This window comes from Python bivittatus, unplaced genomic scaffold, assembly GCF_059951505.1.
Source record: "Python bivittatus isolate LINGU-HERP-01145 unplaced genomic scaffold, Pbiv_v1 ctg000200_np1212, whole genome shotgun sequence".
In the NCBI taxonomy this organism is placed as follows: Eukaryota; Metazoa; Chordata; class Lepidosauria; order Squamata; family Pythonidae; genus Python; species Python bivittatus.
Genome location: NW_028277040.1, coordinates 5,231,065 through 5,235,757, shown reverse-complemented (window position 1 = coordinate 5,235,757; position 4,693 = coordinate 5,231,065). Strand labels below are relative to the sequence as shown.

Below are 4,693 nucleotides of genomic sequence, written 5' to 3'. Positions count from 1 at the left end.
ACCTGAAACAGGATACCCATCTAGCAGAGAGGAGTATGGTTCTGAAAATTCTTACTAAATGTGCATGCCTTGTTTTATAGGAACTAAGGAACAATGCAATGTCATGCTTGCTCCAATTTTCTGCTTGTAGCATATTATTATTATAAACTTGGCTCTTAGGCACTCCAGTCCCTGAGTTAGGATTATGGTATAATGGCTTCATTATGCTAATACAATATTATGTCATGATTTGTTTGTAGCTTGCTTAATTCAATGGAAGCAAAATTTCTAGATAATGAGGGTTTCCCCCACCCACTCACATACCATTTCATGATAGTTATCTCAGGGAACAATAGCTGGGTCATTATAGGAAGGCACAAAATGAGGTAGAAGGAGTTCAGAATCATTTATGATTGAATACTGATCATACAGTAGACTGAGATCATGGAGATGAGAGAATGTGTGCCTAAACATACAGATAGCTCTTGTCTTTGTACAAAAGAGATTATTATTTTTTTGACAGTCTCTGAAATAATGGATCTATTTTAACTATGGTTAATCAACAATACCAAGAATAAAGCTGAACTTTTACAGGACTGCCCAAGACATCCGTAGTTCAGGGATTACTCATATATCTTAACAAGAAGTCCAGTTTAAATAACACTTCTTACAACAACATTGTCTATATTGTGTTAGGTGATCCAAGAACTCCTTTTCTGCTTGAATGGCATCACTTAGCACAGACCAATGGAGGATATGTTCTGTGGGAGCCAACATCTGGATTTATTGACTGAGACAAACATAACTGAGTAACAGCTTGCCTCACTCAATATTTACCTGTAGAGACTATAAATCTTGGCATTGACCAACAGTGAAAGTCAATATATATGCAATGTTATATACCTCCCTTTTGGCCAAAGCAGCCATTCACAATATGGATTTTATTAAGTATAGTTTAATACTGAGTTACAGCACAACTAGAGTAGGGCAGTTATGTGCAGGGAATGCAGATTTGACAATAGACAACCACCTTTTCCCTGCTGTAATCCTGCAGTTAGTATGAGGAACGAGCATTGTTTGAGGCTAATGTATTTTTTGCTGATGGCTGTATATTTACAAGGGGGCTTCAGAAGAACCATGTTAAACAAGATGATGTCATTTTGTTAGGGAAGCGCTTGATTCCCTTATGAATAGCTACAGGCTATCTGGTGTGCGTGAGAATCCATTGTAAAAAAGACAAATGGCACATTACAGCAGCCCCTTTGATGGACATCTTGGTGGTAACGTATGTTGTTCTGCTAAGTAAGGAATGATTTAGAGGAACTCTTGGCGGGTCATGTTCCATCAAAAGCACCTTCAGTTTTGGGTTTGGCTTCTAATTAAGCAGGCAGTAACTAACTTCACAGTGGGAATGGCCATCTGGCATAAAGTGCGGAAAAGCTTTCTCTCCCTATTACGTTTGGCTTGTAGGATTTCTCTCTTCTTAGCACAAAGTCAGGTCGCAAACTGTCAGATTAAGTCATGTGTGAGTATACACATATCCTGAGGAGATGAAACCTGGGTCTCTCTTCCCAAATCCCTTCTGTCTTATTTCGACAATTTGTAAACTTTTCCTCTCCACGTCCGTTGTCATCTTTGTTGCATACCTCTGAACCACCTTCTGGAGGTTCTCTTGTTTTTGTTGTTGTCTGTTTTAAACTGAACTGGAAGGAAATTGAGCACGCCAGCTGCAGATTGTGTAAAATGCTTCTGAGAGGCACTAGGCTTTTTCAGACACTTGCTATTTTTTCTGCAGAAATGCATGAGCTCATGGTCTAAGAACACTATATTTCTTTTTTAGTTTACTGCTACTACATCTATCTGCCCAACATTTTTCAAGCAATAATGCTTGAGAGCCTCAAAATGATTGCTCCTCATATGAGTTAAAGATGCCATCTTGCCCCTGCTTTAGATGCCATTGTTCTCGGATCTTCCGTAAAGCTTCTTTGAATACCCTGAATACTATGAGATATTCCAGCCAGAATCATATTTAATGTGAGACTAGTTCATACTGAGCTCTTCTCAAAATATTTGTTTCTTTCTTTCTTCCAGTTTCAGCTAATAGAAATAACACTCCAGAGATTTTTTTAGCTCTTAGATTTTGAATTATCCTTTCAGAAGTGGCTGCAAGGGAATTATGGAAAACTGGGCAGTAGGAAATGTGACCGGCATTTCCCCATGCTTTTTGCTTTATTTTTCTAGATCAAGAAATAAAGCAAATAAGGCTTCCCTCTGGCTTTTGTTTGCTTTTGAACTTCAGAAGTAAGGTTCAAGCACCTTTGAAGCCATGCAGCAGAATTATATCATGAGGAAGCAAAACGGTGCCATTGCAAAAATGCCATTTCAGAGACCAAAAAGTGAGATAATGGCACCATTTTACTTGAGTTAAGGTAGAACAGAAGGAAGATCTTCCAATGTTCTACTTTCAGGGATCCCTTTTGCAGAAGAATTCCTCTAACTAAGGAGTTTCTTTGTCTCTACAATATTCTAGGGATGATTGAAGGTGCTAGGGTGGATCCTTGGGTCATTTAGTTTTATCCTGAAATGTGCATTATAGGGAAGCAATGGTAGTAACAGATAGATAATTTCAGGGCAATGTTTAAGAAGGTCAAGAAGAACTGCTTCCTTTCCCTTGAATTCCACTTTTAACCTTTCTGTAAACTGTTTGGTCTTACGCATGAAGGGCAAAGAGAAATTTGATTCTCTCTCATTTGAATCTTAAAATGGCTGTCAGAGAAAACATGGTACATTCCAATGAAATTATTTTCTAGACACTTTGCTCTTGCTTTTATTTTAAGAATGCTTGATAAACTCCTGGCTTGTTTCTAATGGTCTCATGGCAGGTTTGTTTGTTTTTTAATTTATTTCTGTGTGCAGGCAAAACTGTTAATCATGTCTAAATGACCATCAGTTCATCACTGTGTTGGTATCTATCCAACATGGCAAGATGGAAAGCATTGCCAATGACTGGGGTAATAGGACTATGCCAAGCTATGTGGTATTCACTGATGCATGCGGAGTTATTGATGATGCTGTGAAGAACCAAGTGACAATGAACCCCACGAACAGTCTTGGATGAAAAGCTTCTGATTTGCTGCAGATTTGATGATGCTGTTGTGCAGTGAGAGATGGAACGCCGACCTTTCACTGTTGTGAACAATGCTGGCAGGCCCAAAATCCAGGTGGAGAACAAAGGAAAAACTAAACGCTTTTATTCGGAAGAAATATCCTCTATGAGGCTAATCAAAACAGGGGATTGCGGAGCCATGTTTAGGAAAGACTGTTCCAAATGCTGTGGTCACAGTCCTAACTTACTTCAATGACTCCTCACACCAGAAACATCGCTGGTCTCAGCGTGCTCCAAATCATTAATAAGCCAACTGCAGATGCTGTTGTTTATGGCCTGGACAAAAAAAAAAATGGTGCTGAAAGGATCATGCTGATCTTCAATCTGAGTGGTGGCACTTTTGGCATGACAAGTTCAAGTGGAAGCACAAGAAGGACAGAGTGTGTGAAGCACACCTTTTCCTCTAGTACTCATTCAGGGAAACTGATTCCCTGAATGAGAGAGGCTGCCAAGATGCATGACACGGTGACCATCAGTATGAGGAAGCTCATGACAAAACGGCTGCTTCAGCATAAGCAGATGGTAATTGATGATCTTCATCCTGGAAAAGCCATTGTACCCAAAAGAGAAATCCATGAAAAGTTGGCAAACGTGTACAAGTCAACACCAGATGTCATTTTTTACTTTGGCTTCAGGACCCATATTGGTGCTGGGAAGACAACAGGCTTTGGCATGGACTATGATTCTCTGGGCTATGCAAAGAAAATTAAACCAAAGCCAGGAATGGTTTGTATGAAAAGAAAAAGACATCAATAAAACAGCACAAGGAGCATAAGAATGGGATAACAAAGGTCAGAGGAACAGCTAAACCAAATGTGAGGTCTGACCAAAAGTGACCTAGCCAAGGAACAAAACAGGAAAACTAGAGTAACACACCATAATATTTATGAAGGTTGTACTGATGAGTCAGTTCTATGAATAAATTTCTATAAGAACTGAAAGAAAAAATGCTTGATAAGCTTCTAAGGACTCCTCGTCTTCTGAGGAATATAGTTTACAGACCACCGTGGACCACAGTATCTTTTTTAATTATTTCTCTTATCAGCAACAATGCAACTCATCTGCTAAGAATTCAGAAAACAAGCCAAAATTATCACATGGTTAGGACTATTCAACATATGTACAAGCAAAAGTTGAAGTCGCTGGTCCTGCGAGCCATCATAACAATATACCTGGAACTTATTTCTTTGCCTCTTCCTTTTGTTCAGGTTCCACGGCACTCTTCCTATCCATTTTAATTTGTTTTTGTTCTGAAGCTCAATTCATGAATTTATCTGACTGGCAAGGGTGTAATCTCTATCCTCCACAACATAAAGTCGCATTTGAACTAGATATTCTATACAAATGTGGTATTTGCTAGATACCTCTCCTCAGAAGAGGATTATGCATGTGTGCCTCAGGCAACTGTCTGGAGTGGTTCAATCATATATGTCATTGCTAACATGATAGAGGAAAGGAAGCATAGCTGCTGCTTCATTGCAGAGATCCACTATATTTTTGCAGGCCAGAGTTGTGGCAATTGGCTTGAAATATTTTTAACACAATAGA

The 4,693-nt window shown here is 39.1% G+C and overlaps 1 pseudogene; it reads left to right on the top strand.

Annotated features, from left to right (window-relative positions):
- Nucleotides 1-3,598: 3,598 nt before the first annotated feature.
- On the top strand, nt 3,599-3,981 carry LOC103051518 (small ribosomal subunit protein eS24 pseudogene; annotated as a pseudogene).
- Nucleotides 3,982-4,693: the final 712 nt, after the last annotated feature.